The sequence below is a fragment of the Amblyomma mixtum genome, chromosome 4, assembly GCF_055824585.1.
Source record: "Amblyomma mixtum isolate Tamu chromosome 4, ASM5582458v1, whole genome shotgun sequence".
Classification (NCBI taxonomy): domain Eukaryota; kingdom Metazoa; phylum Arthropoda; class Arachnida; order Ixodida; family Ixodidae; genus Amblyomma; species Amblyomma mixtum.
Window position 1 is genome coordinate 118422612 of NC_143015.1, and position 23204 is coordinate 118445815.

General features: G+C 43.7%; 1 protein-coding gene and 1 long non-coding RNA gene across 2 annotated transcripts in view; one reads left to right on the forward strand and one right to left on the reverse strand.

Annotated features, from left to right (window-relative positions):
• Positions 1 to 23204, forward strand: part of LOC149348061 (uncharacterized) — a 486295-nt gene that overhangs the window by 194858 nt on the left and 268233 nt on the right. The gene's annotated exons all lie outside the window — the stretch shown is intronic.
• LOC149348062 (uncharacterized) lies at positions 1808 to 14216 on the reverse strand. Its single transcript, XR_016292227.1, has 3 exons — positions 13183 to 14216; positions 6249 to 6391; positions 1808 to 1859 (listed from the first exon to the last, which is right to left on the reverse strand). It is a non-coding gene; the product is annotated as an uncharacterized LOC149348062 (long non-coding RNA).

The window sequence follows — 23204 nt, forward strand, 5'->3', positions numbered from 1 at the left end:
GACTAGGTGCTTGCTTCAGACAAAGGAAAAGCGGCTTATTTTTCAATCACTTATAACTACTGAAATAAAAAAGGCTGTATTCTTTACATTTGTTCTGTTTTCTCATTGTAACCGTATTTTGGGAAAAAAATTCTGAAACTGACGTGAGCTCTGTATTAAAACCAGAAATTTCCTGCTTCGTACCACTGATATAAAATCAGAGTCCTTGTCAAATCTTCTTATGTTCGCAGTACTATGATGCGCATCTTAAAATTATATGCTGTACTGCGAAATCTAGTATCATGTTCACCTGGTGTCCTAATGGCACCTGTACTGTATGGTTCTCTGGGTGCTGTGCATTGCTTAGCAGCCTAATGGGCGGCAATGGTTACTGGAAGGAGAAAATAGGGGTGAAGTTAAAATTCCGAATAAAATTATTGGCCTACATTTAAAGAAAGTAAAGCAACAGTTAAAATATCTAAGGAAAAGGTAAGCATGGCCAGGTATCAAGGTCCATAACCCCTGAACACCAGCTTGGCACCTTCAACCCTTTATCAATACTTTTTCTTCTCTGCTGCTTGATATCAATGAGCATAAAGACCCCGGGCGTCGCCGAAGGTTGTAGCAATATTATTTTGCAAAAAATTATCACTAAAGTTTCTACTTTTGGCTTCTGTATATGAAACTAGAAACAGTTTCCCTGAAGCTGTAGTGACGCTTCCAGCAGACATTCCGGAGGTGCCACTGATATTTTGAACCTTGATGCACAATATAATTGAATGTCACGACATTCAAACTGCCTTCTCCTTGGTTGTGCTTCATTGGGGCCCCTAATTGTCGCTGAAAATCGATATGCGGCGAAAAATTTCTTTTTTAGTATGTGACCTAGCTTCCCAATAATTGGCAGCCTTCGCAGCAGCAGCGCTCGCATTCTGCTTCTAAACGCGTCCCCCTCACTAGGCATTTTATTATGTAAACACGTCATTTGGCTAGACACGATCGACCATGCAGCTAGACACGACGATGTGTGAACGCGGGCGATGCTTTCGTTGCTGTCTCTGGCAATTCAAAACCTCCTTAACGAGATAGTGTTGAGGAGCTCGTGTCGAAGAAAAGCCGGCGTCGGCGTCGTCGGCATTGTCTTCGGCATTGTCGGCGTTGTAACCAAGGTCTTTCAGACTGGGAGGCGAGCACATGCAGAACGCACTTGTTTGCGGCTCTTTTTCTCGGAGCTGAAATGGCGCGTGTGGCTTCGGACGCTTCACTGCAATAAATTTCTGTTTCTGAAGCCCATCTTGATTCAATTTTCTCAGATACATGTATAATGTGAGACATGATAATCTGGGAACTATATGTTTTCTTAGCGAAAATCAACCATTTTTATGCTACGAGTCTCACCATAAGCTAAGTAGAGCGTTCAGTTGGGCAGGTTGGCACTGATGCATCTTTTGTAAAACAGCGCGAACAACGTTGGGCGTGAACAAGAAGGACACAGCACAAGCGCAGGACGAGGACCATAAGAGCCGTTTTGTGTATGTGGCGCCTGACGCATGCCTTACGCGATAGCTCGTACGATGTTATGTGGTCTTGAAAGGCTTGTTTTGAGTGATTGTTGGGCAGGTGTAATATTGGCTCCAAGAAACCCGCTGACATCGAGAGATATCTTTATCGACGCGTAAAGTAAAATTAGATCATATGCTTTATCAGCTAAAGGAGGCTGTAAGCTTAACGATCATTTCACATCGCCGTTCAATAACACCTTTATTGTTCTCAAGGCTACAACTGCTTCCTTTTATCGATCTCCAGTAGAACAATTTTTGTTGTAATCAGAAAATTCTTGCGCTTCATTCACTTTCACTTCGGCTCTTTGAATGGCGCATCTGAAATAAATATTATTTCAAGTAAAATAAACTCAATTTAGCCTGTACGTTGCAACTAATGAGGTCGACATATGAAGCACTACGATATAATCAATTTTTCATATAACGTTTGTTAAAATTAAATGGCGAAAAAAATTCACAGACTATATCATCGCCGAGAGTAGATGTAAACATCCAAATCAATTCAGGAAGGAGCACTTTAATCTAGGACGGCTCATAAATACTAATAGCCGCACACGAGTATTCGGCAGCGTCCCTCATCAGCCGCTTCTTTATTCTTGAGGTTTGTTTCATCAGCAACAGCGCGCCCAGCTTTCTTTGCCGCTTTTCATGTATGGCTGTCCGCCCAATCAGCGCTCTCCACGTGCCGAATAACAGGGGATGGTGGCGATACGAGCTACACTGAAAGCTGGAACATTAGCCGCGTCTGGACGCCGCCGTGACCGCCTGCACCGAACACCACGTCGAAGAACAACATATTAGACCTGGTTACTGGCCCTATTGGCCGACGGTGGCACGGGACATGTGTTCTAGAGTCTGTGTGCATTACGCAATGAGAGAAAATCACGCCGCGCTGTCTTCTAAGTTATAAAGTGCCACCATGACTGCGCTTGTGTCTGTCGGGCTGTAGGACAAAACTTCAGCTCCTTCGCGCCGAGCGATATCTTCGCCCACCACGGGATCACGAATACACTCTTACTGCCGCATGCGCTGCTCCGGCGGGAGCAAATCATGTAGCACGAGGCGGACTGAAAGCTTTCTCAAAGTTCGTTTAGGTCAGGCTCCGTGTTCTGAAAGGGGAGCTATAAAGCTATAAGTATATAATGCTTAAAAATAGTTTTTCTGTGAAAGCATCCTGTATCTCGAAAACTTCAGAAAACTGTTGCTTTAAATTAACTACGAATCTAATGCACGTCATTACTGAGTCACATTTTTTGCTTATTATTATGCTTGTTTTTAAATGCATAAACCGATGCAATATCAGATGAAAAAGTACGGTGATTTCTTTCTGAACGTAGCTCATAGTTGCTGAGAGACCAGTAAGCAATGAGATGCCTCAAGTTGTGTCCCGCAAAGATTATAGGGCACATTTAGGCTGATATTCTCAGTGTTATGTTGTCGACGTCGATACGCGCTCTTGGCGTTCGAATCGTGCTTTCCGACTAATCAAAAAATTATATGCGCTTACGGTGTGGTTCGAAAGTTGTTAAAGTGTGCGGGATCCATCCTGAATATTCTCAGTTCATTTTTAAGCTCCTTCAGAGCTCCTGGTACCACACAGTTTTTGAAGATAGTATGTAACCCTTCCACAGACACCCGTAGAGTGTCCTGGATCTATTCGTAGCGTTCAGGGATATCTTACGGCTACCCGTGGAATGCGCGGCTGCTGAGCTCGATGTGAAATGGGGTATTTGTTCTTCAGGCAGCCGTCGTCGTCGCTTCGGCCTAAGTGCTAGCCGCGACGTGTGCCTTTTCGCTCAATCCTTCCTTGTGCCACTCTTTGAACTCCCTCTGTCTACAGAGAGCAAATATTGCGGCTCATCTGGAGCCAGAAGACAGGCCCGTGGACTATCCTCTTACATTTTTCGCTCACTACAACAGCACGATGATGCGTGAGCAATCGCGGCCCTGTCAGCAACGTCATCGATTAACGTCAGCACTTCCTCTAGCTCTCCTGTCCACGTGTGTACGGAAGCTTAATGCCATCCTGCACATGGCATCAACAACAAAGTCAGTTTTCGCGTGAAAAACCTTGCATAATGTGCATCCCTTTAAACACTGTGAAAAAATACAGCGCATATATTCATTATATTCTGTGTTTCGTAGAATTTCGCACAATCACACCCATGATGCCAACATGCACAATTTCTGCTTGCGTAGGCGTCACTGTAACGAACAGCTGTTGAACTGTGTTCTTCATTCATATAAGCATTACTAACTTCTCAATATTAAGTGCGTAATAAAGTATTTGTTGAGGTATACATATGTAAGTGGTTTATTCTACTATAACATTTTTGTTATCTTGTAATTCTCAGCTTCCATAATATAGCGTTCTTGTCATTTAGTTGCTGCGGCTATTAGGAAGAGTTTATAGGTTTTTTTTCTTTAGCTACTACTGCCGGCCAGCACTGCAGGTCTTTGACAAGAGTGAGATAAGCAGATAATACAAGTAAAGAATACTTTGCAACAGAAGAAGAGAGCAAATAGATTCAAAAATAGTTATTCAGTGCAAAACCTAATACAACAGCAAAACAATCATGAGCATAACAATACGATTTCCGCGGAATATGATACATATGAGCCCTATGCTTAGTTCAGTGACTGTAGAAGCAAGTTCATGGTGTCACAATTGACCAAGTGTGCCGGCAGATCATTTCATTCAGCGATGATGAATGAAAAAAAAAACTTAAAAACCTTTTTTTTACACTAAAATTAATCTCTGTGTATGTGACGTATATCATGAGTCTCTTGTTTCTAGTGAAGATTATGTTCGCTGAGTGGGTTTAAACTAGCCTCCGCTTTTGGCTGGACAATTTCTCCCGTTTCTAGGTAGAGGTGGTGAAATAAATTGACGACGATTACATACAGCGCATGCCCACATATTCCAAAGGTATTAACACAGAGGAAAAAAAGAATTACTTTCTAGCATCAGTCCTTACACTGGCACAGTGAAACAAGAGCAGGAAGCGCGAAACATGTGCGTAAAATGAAGGAGCTAAACAAGCACAAAATCTTTAGTAGAAGATATGCGCAAAAATCCAAAATTACTTCCAAGTGCTGAATACCAGCGTTCAGGAAAAGTTCTGAATTTTGCACTCAGCGTAACTTATTTTCGTGATACAGCGCATGAATCTAGTCTTGAGATTCGGATATAAAAAGTCGTACTTAGACAAACAAAAGCTGAAAATGCTCCTAACTTCTCTGTGGACGCTTCAAGCGCACCGCGAGGCAAGGGATGAATAATGTAATGGAAGAAGGCACAGACAGAGAGAGGCAGCGTAATGACACCTCCAGCATAATTTGAACCATCTGCGGATCTTTAAGGGACACTGACGGAGAATACTAAGTCAGGCAAGAACTATAGGTTAGCGTCCCGTCATAAAAAGATGTCTCTTTTACCCGATACAAAGCTATTATAAGCCAGAAGACCCCCGGCCTCCTAATTACACGTCCGGTACTCTACCAAATGAGCTACGGCGACGGGTTCAGATCTTTTGCTTTCGGGGGTATGTAAATTGACGTGTAAGCGCACCTTGAGAGTGTTCACCAGCGCCGCCCTCGTCCATAAGCGGCGGACGTAGTAACTCGGCGAGGGTGGAAGCTGTGTGAGAACACTCTTATGCTTACTATGGCATCAAGCATCCCAGAACCGAGGCCCTCGCTAAGCAATTAAGCAGACAAAGGAAGGGAAAAGAGGGGCTCGTTACACATATGAGGCAAGGCGACAAGAATGGAAACCAAGCAGCGCAGCAGATTTTTATTTTTTTGTTTTGATCAATAGAGATTATTATCGAATATTTTGTTATGAGTGAATATGAAGATTATTAGTGAATATACAGAAATTGGGCATTCCAACGTGGAGTACACTGCATTTTCTGCACGTTTTGACCGTGGGCATCATGGTTGGACACGGTTATTAATAGACAATACAGGCTGTTGTCCGTGATCACATGCGCAAGAGTTCCTCAGGGCTCAAGGGCTCGGCAACTACCAGCAGCATTGCATAAATAATTTATTTCTAGAGAGGTTTAAGAAATTTCCAAATTTATACAACTGCTAAAGTGTTGGCTTCAGAGGTGGACTACATATATGCAAGTTAATTTCTACTAGGACGTCGAAATCACATGCAGGATATCTGGATTACCATTGCGCGTTTCGCATTGCCTTATACAGCTCACGAGTAAGGCAGCGATGCTAGCATACGCGCTCAAGGGAATAATTTGCAATTGCACGGGAGCGGGTTTATTTGCAACGTATTGGTGCTAATAAAGTTCATTAGTTAGGAGTTCATGAAGTACCTGAGGGTGCTACTGCGACTTCTCTAGACGTTCTGGTTTTCTGGAGTTGTCGCCATAAAGCATTTAAGAGTATTGATGAAACAGATGAAGGTACCTAGTGTTTAATTTTAACCCCTTGCCAACCACCTCACCGCGGTGGCTCAGTGGTTACGACGCTCGCCTGCTGACCCGAAACACGTGGGTTCGATCCCGGCCGCGGCGGCTGAATTTCGATGGAGGCGAAATTCTAGAGGCTCCTGTGCTGTGCGATGACAGAGTACGTTAAGGAACCCCAGGTGGTCGAAATTTCCGGAGCCCTTCACTACGGCGTCTCTCATAGCCTGAGTCGCTTTGGGACGTTAAACCCCAGTAAAGCAATAAACTTTCCTACCTTTTTTTCTTTACCTCCAGTACACTGTGTCGGATCTACAACCCTGCCGACTCCACATAGCTTCACAAATATTATGTGGCACTTAATCATTTGTTTATTCTTCAAGTCTTTATACCCCCAAAGTGTACAGACGGGGTGGGGTCCTGTAAACAAAAAAAACAGTTAGTGGTAAATTTAAAGTAAATCCCTAAATTATTCCTCCAGGTCTATAGAGTGAAAGAATACGGGTTGTAATTCTGTGATGATGAAGATTAAAAGCATTAAATACAATTTACAGAGAGGCGACAGGGAAGCAGCCTCTAGTGTGCCGCTCCCCTTACAATACTGGGTGGAGTCCCTTATTCAGGGACCCCATTGGTCTGGACCGCCACACGAACTCGCTGAACCAGGGCATGTTGGGCCGTTAGGTCTAGGCAGCCGTGAAGGGCCGCCTCCCAGTCCTCTCGAATAGTGGAATGGGTTAGGGGTGGAAGAGAAGGATATTGGTGGCAGGCCCAGACCATGTGAAAGGTGTCAACCACCTCCCCACAGAAAGAGCAGAGGCCAGAGAAGAAATGACCGAAATGTTTGAGTCATCCCGCGCACAGCAGAGTATTAGTATAGAGTCTAAGCAGTATTCGTTCGCCCGCTTTTCCTAGGCCCTTGACAGAAGCCGGATACTGACGGTGCTAGTCCCTGTAATGAGCAGATATATCTTTGAATGTTAAAAGAGGACAGGTGTCCTGAGCCAGATCGGGACGGTCTATGTCGGGGGCCCGGTTAGTGAGTGCGCGGGCGGCCGAGCTGGCGGCCTCGTTCGCTAGCTGGTAAACGCTGGTGACCTGGAGTCCAAATGAGAAATCGGATCGTGGGGTCCTGATCCTAAGCTGCTCTTCGAAGTATTCTTTCTTCTGTGGGCATTATCCAGACAAGCTGAAAATTCTGACAGGCCCGTCGCGAATTGGATATGATGGATTTACACTCAGTGTGGGAGGCAGCCAGGGCGATTGCTACCTCCTCCGCGTGGGATACGCTAGTGGTCTTAAAAATGAGGCGGTCCACCTGTCTTTTCTCGTGAATGACGGCGGCCTTGTACCATCACACCTGGAATGGTGTGGGCCCTCAGCGCCTACGTAGAAAGCAAACAGATAAGGTGACGGGTGTGGACAACTATCTCCTTTATATTTGGGAAGCACGGCGCCGCCTCACTAAGAGGTGGCGTCTTCAGAAACATAACAAGAAACTCAGCTTGCAGATTCGTTACTTCACCCAACCTAATGCTGCCTAACGCGCCGACTCTAATTTAAGTGAATCGCTGTAATTAAGCTGCTAGACAAATGTTTAGTCGCAATACTTGAAGGTTATTCCGCAGCCTCAAAGATTTAACTCAGACCCGCACAGAAGCACAGAAACATCTGCAACGAGAAATTCATAACTTCATAGGTAATACGGACGAGCTTGCACAGACTCCACAGGATCGGTATCTGTGTCATGTCCAAGACTGCCGTGGACAGGATTATTTTATGTAGGCAGAAATTACCGGCTCTGGATCATCCGTTCCAGCTCCACAATCTGCGGGCGCCTCTTGCTAAAATGAGATTGGGTACCGCGCCGGGAAAAGACAAGGTTAAGGTCAAGCTTTTGGGCCACTTTCCTGGCCCGTCGTATAAGGCCCTGCTAGAATATATGACGCAATGTGGCAAGAAGATATGCCCCTCCCCGTAGATTGCAAAACTGTGCTTGTCACCTTCATCCCCAAAGCAGGTAAGCCCATAAATTCCGATCACCTCCAACCAATCTCTTTAACGTCTTGTGCGGCCAAGCTTATAGAGACACTGGTTCGAGATCGCCTCACCGAAAATCTGGAGGCACGTAATATGTTCGCAGACACGATTTCCGGATTCCGGCCATACAATTCGGCACAAGACATTCTGCTGCAACTCAGCCACAAGGTACTCATGCCTGTCAAGCACCGTCGGAATGACAAGGTGGTTCTCGCCTTGGTTCTGAAGGCCGTCTTCGACAAAGTGAAACACAGTGTCATCCTTACTCATCTCAGCGAGAGACAGTGCGGACACAACACTTTTAATTATATCAAACATTTCTTAATGGAACGCGAAGCCTTTATCCGCATTCAAGACAACGAGCACTGTCCTTACACTATGGGCATGCGGGGCATGCCACAAGGCGTAGTGTTGTCCCCACTGCTCTTTTAATCCGGGAATGCTCCGTCTCCCTGCCCAACTGGCTGGAGTTGAATACATACAGCCTGCACTATATGCCGACGACATCACCATTTGGGCAACATAGGGCAGCATTGGTCGACTGAAGGACCGCCTGCAAACAGCGGCTGGCATAGTGGATAGCTATGCTGCGTACTGTGGTCTCCAGTGCTCTCCTCAAAAATCAGAATTCGTGCATCTCTACCCCTCGCCAAGATGCAAGACAAGACCCAAATACTTCTCTCTCTGACTAATGTGCCCATACGCCAAGCAACTGAGATCAGAGGCCTCGGACTCTTTATTTACCAAAGTCGTCGTGCTGACACAACCCTAGCCAAGCTTTGCAAGGTTGGCGCCGAAGTGGGCCGCATGGTCAACCGCGTCTCCAACAAGCGTGAGGGTCTCAGAAGAAAGTATGTGGTGCGACTCGGTCATGCTGTTGTGACGAGTCGAATTCTTTATTCGACTCCATACGTGCACTTGCGCAAGCATGATGAAGATATCTTGAGAGTTACTCTCCGCAAGATGATCAAGAGGGTGCTCGACCTCCCGGTCTCTAGGTCCAATGCGAGGCTCTTTGCATTGGGGGTAGTGAACACCTATCGGGAGCTGCACAAGGCGCACCTCACTAATCAATACACCCGTCTTGCACAGATCGTGTCCGGTCGTCACCTTCTGGGCCGGCTATAATGCAACACACCATCACATTGAAGAAAGGGTACAAGTGCCCGAACAATGGAGAGGAGCCCTCCATGTTCGACTCCTTCTTGACAAAATGGAGAGAAAAGACCACAAGGGACGGCGTCAGGCGCAGGCGAATGCCCTGCACCGCCATTGTGGCTCCAAACACTTCATTCCGTGAAGAAGCTCTGATAAAGATCTGGAATAGATGGCAAAAACTAATTAAAATAAATTTTTGCACAGAGCAGCAAGGAAGTTACCAGCAACTATAAATAATGCAGAAAGAACTAGCCAATTTCAGTGTGTTGAAAGCAATGTAGTTTCTTTTTCTTCGGGGGCAGCCATTGATAAACCACCTCACGCTCTATGTATGTAAAGCAATCAGAAAACTCCTGGTAATTAGCGTCATCTATATATTGAATAGGCACCTCCTGCAAATCTTCGGAATCCACCGCGGCAGTCCGTCTTGTAAGACAGAGAGAGCAATATATAGTCTTTCGAATTCACAACGCACCGCCGGACTTACGAAGCCCAACCCCTTTTTGCATGCACCCTGCCGCGACAGGTCGTCATATCTGTCCAGTAATATCGTCGCGGTGGCTTAGTGGTTACGGCGCTCAGCTGCTGACCTGAAAGACGCGGGTTCGATCCCGGCTGCGGCAGTGAAATTTCGATGGAGGCAAAATTTGAGAGGCCCTTGTATTATGCGACATCTGTGCACGTTAAAGACCCTCATTTGGCCAAAATTGCCCGGAGCCCTTCACAACAGAGGCCCTCATAACCTGAGTTGCTTTTGGAGGTTAAACAGCCGCAAGCCATAAATATGTCTATCCAGTGCTCTCACTCGGAGAGCAATAGAGCCAGTATTAGGCTCCCTGATCCTGCGAGTGTTGTGGACAGCAAAATATTCACCCGTTTTTAAGAACTGTCAAGAGCTAAGCGGGATATGAGGTGCATTGAACATTATGTTGGTACATTCGAAGTAATGAGGGTAGAACCATCCATCTGTGCATAAATAACCAGGCAATGGTGTTTGTTTTTTGGCCATGTATCTTATGTTATCTCTCGCGCTCTAAAATTTTGTGTGCTCAACACAACCTTTGTCCTAACCTATTCTGATAATTTTGGATACGGTAACAGTCACAGTTGAAGGCTGCAGTACTTCCCTCTCAGCCCCGTTACCTTTGTCAAAGACGCTATATCTAATCTTTCATTTGCGCCCTTCTTTCATCAGTAATGCGTCTTTGTTGGCTCCTCTTTAGGTCACTTTGCATCTTCATATTCAGCAAACTGTTTCAAGAAACTCGTGTGCATACATGGCCTACTATAAGATCTCATTATTTTATATTTTTATTTAATAATTTGTAATATATATATGTATTGGTCATGAGGGCTAGCATAGCGCAGGGCTCCCGAAATTTCTACCCCCAGGGGTCCTTTAATGTGCCCTGACATAGCACAGTACACGGGCCTCAGCATTTCGCTTTTCGCACGTAGCCAAGGGCCAGAAGCACTGAGCCACCGCTTCTACCGCACACACACACACAAAAAAACATTTAAGCGACTCACACTGAGTAGATCATCTTTAACTTTTGAAGTCCTACATGCCCCCGCTCTAATGGACTAGGGTAATATTAGCCTTATTTCAATTTTGCGGTACGCTCGAGGTCAAGAGGCATTGCATATACAGGGTGGCCAGCGATTTTAGCACAGCGTCCTGACCGTCCTTCAACAGATATGCTGTTATGGACTCCTCAACAGCTATCTTGCAACATTGGCTTAATTGTAGGGAATTTTTAATTAATTCATCTTTGTTGACAGCAAAACAGGAAAATTTAGTTAAAAGATCCTTTTTGAGAAGAAATGCCCGAGCAATGCACACAACAGGTTATCAAACCTTCGGATCTTCCCAGCAAATGTAGAAAATTTCTTAAGACATTTGAGTTTTAAACGCTATTACAATTTTTACAAAGTCTTCTGACGCTGCTGCTCCACTAGCACACGCAAGCAGACGCCGCTGTGGAAAGAGCACACTAAAGTGAAATGGCAGTAGGGGTGGTTAAAATAGGAAGAGCTGTGACCTATAGGTCCATTGATGCCAGAAATGCTGATTGCTGACAAGGACACTGGCATATAGTTAATGTCGCTATAGTGAACCGGGAAGCAGGGAGTATACGCCGTGATCTCACGGCCGGTGCATCTGCTTCAGTGGTAAAGAATCTTCGATGTAGTTTGCCGTTTGCGACTTAGAGACAGCCAGCGAAGCCGTTGTTTGGGACCATACTTTCTTAATACGCGAAGAGCGAGGCCTTGTTTAGCTTCTAATGAAGGTGCTATTGCATCCGATTAACTTCGTTGGAAAGAATATAGAGTAACTTTTGAATTATATATAGCTTTTCGCGCCGCTCAGGAATAGTTAGTAACACAAATACCTCTATGCCAGAGCCTCTGTCGGCAGCTTTTTCCACTATTCCTGCTTCTTGTTAGCTGTAGTCTCCAGTCTCCCCGGCGCCATCTGACTACGGTGTCCACTGTTTGTGGCAGGGTCTTAAAATAGGAAATATAATTATTCGCGCCTAAAAGTGATCCCATTTGAAGCGCCTTTATTTGTTGGACATGCCCCAAGGTCTGTAAAAGCATATATCGCGTATTTTTGCTTGGATCACCACGGGGAGGTTTTGGCTCCGCAAAAGCGAAATTTGTGCGAAAGTTACGCTGAAAGGCATTTTTTTTCTTCTTTTCCATGCTGATTCTTTGAGACCAGTTACACTTCTTAAATGTATCCTGGTTTGGGATTATATGTCCATGAAAATAATTGACCGCTCTGCTTTTAAGCTTTCTAACAAAAATTGTCCAATTCCTCGATTTCTTGCATTTTGATGCGGGCTACAGGGCTCTAAGCAGGAGCGAATTTAAAATAAAATACTCGCCAACAACCACTGCAAACCTCTGGCTGCCCACATGAACAAATCAAATTGCTGAACAATTTCTAACACTGCGACAAAAATATTGACTGCTTCCTCTCCTGGTTATATGAAAAAAAAAACTATCCTAAAAGACAAGCTTAATTGGATATGAAAGAGACCTTTGTGCGCAGTGGGCATAGTCAGGCTAATGATGATGATGAAATACGTGAAGATACTTTTCAAGAAATTAAGTTTTTTGGTGAGTAATCTGTAAGTGCGAGGAACCTGTGAGATTTCCCCTTAGGAAATCCGTCATGCTTGAGAATACGCTGACTCGCGTGGTTGGGAGTAGCACAGTAAACATTTCGTACACGCTACATCACCCTTCTACGCAGTAGGTGCTTAGAAGTGATGCAACCAAAGCCGTGCATAAAGTACTCTTAGCGATAATTTTCTTGCTGCGGCCTGGGTATGGCTGACATCAGAGTATAGACTACCACGTATGCATTACTATATTGGAATAATGTGGGCGTGCTATGGATAAGCGAAAGATATTCCTGATTCTCGACTGCCACCAGTCATGTTGTAGCCTCTGTATGGATGAGATCATAATATTGAACACCGCCTATGCTCTTCTATATTCGAGTAATGTCGGCGTACTATGTATAAGACCGAAAAGCGTTCCTTATTCTCGACAGCCACCAGTGAAATTGCTTGTGTTTTCAACGCAGTCCGTTTAAGATTAATGGCAGGAAAGAAGACAATATTTCACTTTTTGAGAGTATAATCATATTGCATCATATATAACTATCAAACATAGCTGAGACCCTCGCCGCCTTAATCCAAACTTTATATTGCATGATACACAAGTGGAAAGTTTTTGTGAACATTGATAATATTCTTAAATGTACTGCTAGTTACAGGAGTTTTGCAGCATTGTTTCCCACACATTGACACATAAAGAAATGCTTGTAAGTGTTCACACGTGTGTTAAAAATTCATCCGGACATTAAATCACCACTTTGAGATAAATGAGCTTACTGCACCAGAGAACAGAAAACCGCGCTCTCTCGCTTTCTAGATAAAATTGTTTAGTGATCCATATTTTTATTACCCTTGCAAGCAGGGCACTGTGACCGTACGTACCTGCATTGGAGGGGTGTTTTAAAACAATGCACTGCTTAGGCTTAGCATATTCCAGGTCCTGCGCGTAAGTCCACTTAGTCAGATAGTCACTTTGAAGCCATCCTGATGGCAAGAACAATGAAAGCAGGTTCAAGCGGAACTCATATCACTTTTTGTTCCAATTACAAAAAATGAGGCAGGAAGCAGTAACGAGCTTATAACTGTGAAAATCATATTTGAGATCGATCAGAACGCGAGGAAATAAAACTCTTAGGCATTCCAGCTTGATTTATCGGTGCAATAAGTCGTTATATATTTGCTTTAGTGTCGCATGTCCATATCATTTACTGTTCTTAGTACAGGCATAGAGGACGACATAATGAGTTCTGAAATAGGGTTCAAGAATGAAGGTAAAATCAGAGGTATTACTCTTACTGCATATTTACCGCACTCAGCAAAGACTCCACGTGGAATTAGCTGCCACGTATACAGGAGAAAGAGCATAAACACGTTTTTTCTTGCTTGTGAATCGTACACTGAGATCGTACTCCTAACAAAGATGGGGTTGACTGGAGACTGCGCAAGTTTACAAAATTTAACAAGCTATGAAATCTTGTGCACAACAGAGAACTCAGCTGGCTCTTTAGAACAGCGTGCGCAGGACTGGAAAGCTTAGCAATGATCGAAAGCGATGGCTTGGTACTGGCACTGAGCCGCGGTCAGCACTGAGTGTCGGTGCTAAAGCGGGACAGTTGCTAAATCTCCCCTGTCACAGCTGACGCGCCTTTCGTGCGCTTAGGTGATCGATTTCGTGGCGAATACAGCCTATGTCAATCACTGGCCTTCGTTGTCGGGAGGGAATACCTGCCAGAACAATACGCTGACACATAATAAGGGAGTAATTACTCATTGACGTCCACCCGAGCGCAGCCATACGGCTACAAAGGAAAGCTATACAGCTTTCTCAGAAACTTCGTAGTTAAAAAAAAATTCGTCCTGGTCCGGGGTTCGAACCCGAGACCACGCTGACATATCTTGATTGGGCACGGAACCACTGCATCGTCTTCATTATTTTTCACTTCAGGGTAAAAAACTTGCTTTTTACAATCATTTATTTAACTGTTAAGAAAAGTTCTGAACGAAGGCTCGGTTGGTTTCGTCCTAGAAAAGCTACATTTTCATATTTTATTTGCCCAGTTGAAAGAGTGGTCGATAGTAGGAAGTAGAAGAAGCACCTGCAAACTGACAGTTTATGTCAATTCATCGCACATTTGGGAGTCAACGTTTTAAAGCGGAGTAGGTTATTTCAGTCGAAGAGTTCATTTAAAACCACCTTTTGTTAAACAGGTTACCAGAGTGTGCTCTCAATAGTATTATTGTAAAAGCGGCAAGTTTAGCATATTTTGATTGGTTTTCTATAAAATATCCCTTCAAATACAGGGGAGCCTGAGCGTGCGCTTCTATCACGCAGGTACTTATAAAGAGCACCATTACGTCACCGTAATATATTCCATAAGGCTACAATTAAACAAAGATTTAATGCTCCTGTAGCGGTATCGCGGCTCACAGCTAATCTTGAAATGATCGACATGAGTTCTTGGGAAAGTCCGCGGAAGATGACACGAAAACGCGAGGTACTTGAACTTGAAAATAAATGAATAAGAATCAACTCAGCTCTCAATTAGGCAAAAGTGTCGTACTGAGCAAAACCGCGAAGAACAGGATCACAATATGAAGCCGCATTGTTTTCCAATCCTCGTTTTTGTGGAGCCTTGAAGTTTTCTGTCAATAATCTGCCTTGGCGCTTTCAGTTTGGCCGAGTTTTTAATTTATTTTTCTACTAATCCCCGCGTATAGTATAATGTTGTGTGGGTTTCTTTCAGCACTTTTTGCACTTTATTCTAGGCGATGTTCACCGTCAGAGATGTGCTTGAAGATCGTTGTATTAAGGATGTAACAGTATAAAGAAAGCGACATAATGTTGATTTCTGACAAAAACTTTTCTATATAGAGTCATGCTGTATTTCGGTCCGCAGTAACCCAAGACAATTGTTCCAAGGTTTCTAGATACCGTTTTTTTTTCAGCGAAAGAAAAGCCTATTTTTAAAGAAATCTTGCTTTAGATATCGAGAAATCCTCTGTGACGTTGGCGGGCTTTTGATAATAGGTTAATCGTGTTAAGAGATATGCTGATCAGCTAATTTCTATATTAAGATTTTGACTATTATAGTTACGCGCTCGATTGCAATTGCATATTTTTAGCCTACTTGCGTGCTGTATTTCCTCCGGACTTCCTAGCTCGACACTTAGCCGTCCGATAGGTCATGTCGTGCTCATCGCGCTGCCCGAGAACTTGGCAGCAAGCGAAGTTTTGTCTGCTCTGATGCACCCGCTTATCCCCATATGATGCTGATGACGCACGGTTGTTCCATGAAAGCTTATGCGCCAAGCCTCTCGGGGGCTGTGTGCCTCAAATTGCTTGCTAGGGAACACCATTGGACTCTTGTCAGTTTTCCGCCCACTCTAGTATCGCAACGCCACAGGAGCCATACCGATATCGACGGAAAACCTAAGTTTAAGGACTCCAGTTGAGAATCGCCGAAACAATTGGTATATGAAAAAGAGAACCCAAAGCATACGTTTTCACTTTCTCAACCAAGACCCTCTTCATGAAAGCTTTGACGGGAGAAAGGACACTCACCTCTCTTAAAAGTAATTTGAAGGTAAGGGATGGAACCATTCCTCACAGCGATGTCGATCTCTGAATCTCTGCCGGGTGCATAAAAATGATCATAAATATGCAAGGACAGCATGTTTATTAGAATGTCTCAGCAGCAGTAATTTCATGCGAAAGCGTGTCCGACAGGGAGAGCGAGTACGTTATATAACCCTTTCAGTATGGAATTTTCCTTTTTACTTAGCCGCTTTAAATCGGCGGTGTGACTCTTGGTTAAGCATCAGGAGTTGAGGATATTGGAACGTATACGACTGTGATTTCAGGTGTTTCTGCAGGCCAGCTTAAATAATCATTGACGTCCTCTCAAGATTGCCGGGACATTGTACTGTAGTAGTACCATGTATTCTTTGGATATACAGGCCTATATACGCCTGAATTCTGAAAGTTGTTTTTCGAAACGAGGTTTAGCTAACAATGCACCACTTCTGCGGATAACATTACGTTCTGGAGCCATAACTGAAAGTTGTTACAACGCTAAAAAGTACAATTGCAGCTGCAGGAAGGGGTCTGACAAAGTGATGAGTGCCTTTATTATACTCACAGTTGAACATCAATCATTTTGCTGACTCTGAAAACACGCAAAAAAATATTTTACTCAAATGCTAGTACCGGTGATCAAGCCTTCTCAACATAAATATACAGCACTTTAAAACTTTCATTGCTTTGGTAGGGGCATATACTACAGTATATGTGCCCGGCTCTGAAAAAAATGGTTGAATGTTTAGTGCACAAAAACGGAATTTGCTCTTAGGATTTTTTCCTTGAGATGGAAAATGATGAACTTTAGCTATCGAACTTCTCTTCGTGGAGTTTGAAATTGAGAAATTCCATGCGGGGAAAATGTATGGTCTGTGGTAGTTCTGTATTATGTCGCGATTTTCACGCTTTAGATGGTTGTATTGCAGTTGATGCGCAAGTAACCGTAACAAAAAATTGCCGATGATTACGTTACTTTCTAATGCGAAATTTGATCGCAGCTCATCAGCTTTTTCAACTTTTCGATAGATTGAGGCAAAGAATTCGAGCAAGACATTTAGGTACAATTACAGACAACTTGCTATTTTCCCCGCAGATTCCTTCTTCAAGAGACACTCCATTAACCCATCTTAATTTCCATGGAGAAAGCTTTGTGGTCGGTGAAATTGATGGATATATGCTCGCCTTGCTGCACCATTGTCTGGTTCTTAAAGGCGATGTCTGTGCAAGTGTTTTGCGAGGTTGTCACAGCCGCAGTAGGCGTTACGAGTGTGAGGAACGGGATTAGTAGTAAGAAATCCCTGTTTGTCTTTATATCTACATTAAAAGTCCCCGCCCAACCAGCCATCCTGGCAGGTGGTAGTTAATGGTTGATCGTGAGAGTTCGCTCGCCGTTGTCAGCGCACGCATGCAGCCCAAATTTCTCTCTTATCACCCGCCTACCTACAAGCGCGATTCAGGCGTCCACTGACCCAGGGAGCCAGTTATGCGCACTTCCTTTTCTTAAAATGGCACAATGTTGTCAATGCCAGGGCATGCAGGCCACTTCTGTCATTACCGCCCCACGTAGCTTAAAGCACGACTGAGGTGTGCATTGTTCCAAGAGGGCAGTTATATGCCTTCCCTCTGCTTTCGAAGCTCCCGCTCTATTGGTTTTGAAGCTTTAAGCGCCACTAAGCAGTCCCCTGCTGCTTACGAGGGACAACGGTGACGGCGACGCTGAGCAACGCAGAAACAGGAGCCAGAGCCAAAGAGCTGCGCTCTAAAAATAGAAACTCAGGACTTTTTTATCATCATAAACCATATTTTATCGAGGTACAACAGCTTCTCCTTATGCTTTAGGTGGGCTCCGGAAGGAATGCTAGAGTGATCTGCATCAGCGCAGTAAAGTGCAAAAATATTAAATATGGCGGCAAATTCCAAGGTCCTATTTTCGGGTTTAGCTGCAAACAGAGAACGGGATAGGCATCTTTTATTGCGCCTACTGCAGTGCGGTTCCTGAGAGTACGCCGTTGAAAGGCAACGCGTGGCACTGAGCACTGAATTCGACATCACGAGATATTCGAAGCGACTGGTTTGAGCCGAGGTCATTCTAATAAACGTTCTACTAGCGTCTTCTGTGATGCACATAGCTATCAAACTTTCATATTTCGCTTCAGAAAAAAAAAAGCAAAAAGCATATCTCCACCCTTGTTTCGATCGACTACCGGCTAGGTGCACTCGTTTCAAAGACATAACAAAAGATATTCTCAAGACAAATGTCTGTTTACCGTTTCTTTTCAATGAAGAGAAGGATAAATGCGATGTTTGGAGCTGCCCCCTGTCGCCGGAAAGCAACAACTCAAAACATTTCATTGTGCATTAGCCCTAAATAATAAAGCATGAAATACATTCCATTACTTGGTCAAAAGTCTTAAGGCCGAAGGCTTTTCACTTCAGCCGCATAACAGAGCCAATACGGCACTATTAAAAACCGAATGACCTAGAAATGCTTGCAGAAGGTTTCTTCTTGTGGTAGATAAGCTTGCTGCTTGACTTGTGTTTTGAATGATTCGCTACATAGAGCATTCTAGGACCATTTCATTTCGCTGCACCTGAACGCTGCGGCCTTAGTATTTTGACCAAGGCAGTACGTGAAACATTTAGGGTGGCTTTTAACTCAGAGTCTCGGCTGAAAACAGGAGTCAAAAAGCCGACGAACTGGTGGTACAACTTTAAAAATATTAATTGACAATTACGAAACCGGTAATGCAAAAATGAAGTTTAGCTAGCCTCTAAATTGGATACCAAAAATTATATACTTATACAATAGAATAAAACAGAAACGCAATTATTCTGCTTAGATTATTATAGGATTTTAGAGCTGGTGGCAAGGCTTCGATTCCCCCTGACGCTTTCGCTATTTGTGCACGCAGCGGACTCAGCCGTCTACGAGCTCCGCGCACTTACTGGCTCAACTGGCTTTTGACCGCGGAAGCGGACACCGCTTTTTTCTGACGGCATGATTCACCATTTCTTTCCGCTTACTGACTCTGCGCTCACTGTCACTTCTCCCCTTCCTTTCGTCACTGCTGACATCAAGAAAACGAAATGTCTTGGACATTTCTTGGACACGTTGAAGCTCAGTTCCTAGAAGTGCGTTTGTCAGCAACGAGTTCATCTTTTTTTAAACATCTGACTTACGCCTGCGGAGCACAACTACGTCTCGGTGAAATCACGCTCTGAAGGAACTCCCTGCTACATGCCTAAAAAAGTACTTCTTCAGGTGTAGCTGCATCCGCCGTTTCGTTAAAGTTTAGCTAACAGAGCCTGCCCCTAATCGAAGTCCTCAACACATATTTTTACATTTTAGGGTCGAAAGGCTTTCAACAGGTAGAACCCCTATGCCACTCATCGCATTTTTCACCAAAGCATGTCTATCACTCAATGTGGCCCCCCACTCAATGTGGCACCGAAGAAGGGGACAATGGATCGGTGCTACTTTATCCCCACAACAGCAGGGGCAGAGAACGGGGTCTGCATATGCCAACCACATAAATTTTGTATCCACGTCATCAGCAGAAGCCATATTCTGAAAGGTTTACGAGTGGGGTTAGTAGAAAATAAATCAGATAGCACTTACTTTTCTTTGGTCTCTGACTTGTAGTTTGTCTTTAAGGTGCGCTTTGCTCCCTTATTTGTTTTTTGTATGAATTCGGAAATCAGGCAATTCGGAATTTCGCCTTCAATATGCTTAGAAAACATAAGTAGACGAAGAGGATCCTCCGTACGTACCATCTGAAAAAAATATAGACTTTGTTAGATTCTCAAACATACTTCTTGCATGACGAACGCGGCCATATAAGTTGCTCTTCCCGACATCACAAGCGAAGCTAAGAAGCGCATTATCACATGTCTTTGTACCTCCCCTGAAATTTGGATGAATCTATAGTACCTACTGCCATGTCCCCTTTTTGTGCGTTTAAATTTACGCGCATAATTATGCAAAATAAAAACAAAGGTTTTTACCAAAAAACGCAGTTTTCGCAAAGTGCTACCTGACCGGTGTTACTTTTAAACTCTGCTCTTATTAATATTGTTTTAACATTTAGCATCTTGTAAGATTGAACAAAGCAGGTAACATGTCCTTCCCTCAAAAATCTGCCTCCATGCATCCTGCCAAATTTTGTTTTTGGATTTTCTGGAAAGGTAAAAACATTATTTAGATTCGAAAAGAAGAGGAACATATATTTTTCTCCCTTTAAAATTTCTAGACGAGTACGGAGCAGTGTGGAATAGGGAACAACTAACTTTCTTCTGCACAAAGGGAAGTTGCCGCTGCCGTATCATTCCTGTTTGCTTCCTGGCGCTGGCAGCCCTGTTACGCGTGCTGTAGTGGTGGCTGAAATTAATCTACCGTCTGCTTAACTGCACCTAAACAGGCGAGCTTGTTGGTTTGTTTTTTTGCCGCCGCCATGCACCGATTTCAGACGACAGCAGTGATGGTGCAAATGTAGCTGTTAAAGATCATTAATGGCACCGTACCCCGTTTCATGATGCTCGCGCCATCTATACTTTGGTGAATGATGATAAGATAAAATTTTATTCTCTACTGTCAGGTGAATATAAGAAAAGAAAAAATCCACTGACTCCAACAAAATTTTTTTTAGTTTGCTCCCTTTTTATGCTTCTGTGTGACGCAGTGATAATTGCCGAAAAGAACACAATGCAAAAGCCACTTTAAGTCCCGTATATTTTAAGACCACATGGCTTGCAGGGCGCAATATGTTGCACTTTTGAAAACTCCCCAATTTATCTCCTAAGCCGTTAACATTCCTCTCCTTAGTTCGAGATGCGAAGGCTTGAACTGTTGTTTCCGTAAAGATCTGTCGGTATGCTTCTTCCAGAGAAAGTACGTATTTTTAGAGTACTGGCGTATAGAAATACTGGGTCAGTTTGAAGATGGCACTTAATATGACGTCTAGGTACCTTGACACTGGCGGTGAGCTTGACACTCTAAGGGCCCAACCACAGCAAACGGACCCTTTCTTGAGGACTGCATTTATCAGCCAGATGAAGAGGTAACACGGCTTTCTATTGACACTAATTCCAATCAATGAAATATTCTGCAGTTCCGCATTGAACGCTAACCGGTTTACTCTGAGGAGTTCGGATGTAGGTTATGTTTCTTCATTGTTGGCGCCGAATATTTTCCACGTTTACGATTAGGGGATAGTCAGTAAAAATGCCGAAATTGTCAACTCAAGGAAGTTTAATCTGATAAAAAATAGCGCTTGTAAAAAACATGTCGTTCAAATGACACGCTCTTTTAAGGAACAGATGAAATATTGAAGATTACCGAAAGATACTTCTTATTTTATGTCACTTGAAACATTAACGCTGATATGAAACCAAATGTCTCGCGTCGTACTAAAGTGCTCGCAGTTTGCAAATCAACACTAATCACCTCTAATATCTGCATTTTGTACTTTGGAGCCTGTGTTACCCCAAGATGCAGAAAAGAGAAATAAACATTTGCATAAATCTTGACATCTTCCGATGTGAGGCACATGGTCCTATGGTGGCGGCCAATGCCAATCTTTATGACAGCCAAGATTAGGATTAAGCTTAAGGAAATTTGGCCCCTCTTAGGAGAGTCTACGACACAGAGAAAAAATGGCAGGAGTGACGTGTGATTAAAGTGGATGCGCCAGAGAATTCATAGCTAAGGGGTGGTGAGATAATTTGCAGGAAGAAAAAAGGCTTAATTTTTCTACTGTTGTCATAGTGAAGATGTATTTCATGCTTGTAAAGGAGGGTTAACTGTGTGTCATGTTGGTGAATAAGGCCGGGCATCTCAGGCGCTCGACGGTCGAGTTCGCTGGCAAGCCATGCACCACCTAATTTTCTGGGATCCCAGCATAGTAAGAATTCACGATTGTATGATGCGAAGTTTCGTAACAGCCTTCCCACTGCGGCGCATGCAATATCTCATGGTTCCACTGCAAACCTGTACAGGCATAGCAATCTTAGTATATATTCGGCTACAGTCTTCATTAGGAGGCCCCATAAGGACCTCATCAGCCGACACATATGCCCAGTGTCTGCAAGAGTGCCTGCGAAAAAGGCAGATTATCCTTGCAAAATCTTTGATAATTGCTGGAAGTCAATCAAATAAGTAGTATCACATAAACAAGATGTATTAGGCGAACCGCTTCCGCTGGTAAAAATGAGATTTGTAAACCAAAGACGGGATAACCTAGAAATAGTTGTTCACTGTTTAAATTGCTTCGGGACTGCTCTAGGTATGATTCCTGCGATGGTTTAGCGAGGATCTGTTCGTTGCAGCTGTTTCCTACTTCCAAATTTAACATTTTTGAACACATCAAGCAGCTTGTTCTATTAGTACTGACCTTTGCAATGAAAGGTTAAAAGCAGCTTGGGCTATTTGTTTACCTAGTATGCACATCATGAATCTGGGAGATACCATCCTAAAATTAAGCACCCCACAACCTGCTTTCCGTTGCTCCAAATTTTGTTCTGACGAAGAATATGGCAACAATATCCAACACTATACCAACGTATAGATGAACATAGATGTCGCTGTTAAATTCGTAATTTGATGCACGTGGTGGCTATATGCTTTAGCTCTAATTTGTTTATCCGTCACTGAGTCCAGGATAACCATACCTCATGCTTTCAGGACGTCCTATCACTCTTTGGCATACAGCATTTCCGGTTCCGCGATGTAAATAAATAAAGGATAACTTCCTATCTTTGTGTTCAAGAAAAAACTCACTCGAAGAGCACTTTGCGTAACCCTTCGACCAAACCTTTGAGGTTATCCAAATAGCATAGCCAGCTGTTAACATTGTTTGTACTTGGATGGTGCCAAATGGTAATTAGGATCCTCTCTGCGTATTATGGTGGTAGGTAGTGACTGCAGTAAATCAATTGGTAAGCAGCAAATGCAGAACATCATGCTTATTTTGCTGTGCAAGCAAGCAAAAAAAATGTGAGCAGGCCCTCTGGTGAACTTCTGCTTAGTTCGATGCTAAAGAAGAGCGCAGAAACTGAGTAAATTTGAAGGCCTCAAGAAAACGGCGGACGGAGAACAAAGGGGAATGGCCAGCTAATAGGCAATCGGCTTGTCGACAGAACACCAATGGCAGAATTCAGCCGGATGTGCACAAATCGTCCATACGGTAATGCACGTGTATTAATCGTATGACATGCGACAGTACAGAACGGTATGGTGCGATTACGAATGGCATAGTATTGAAGTGGAAAGTCTCATAACGACATTAACTATCACGGCCGCGGTAGTGGAAGGCCCTGGGGTTTTTAGTGC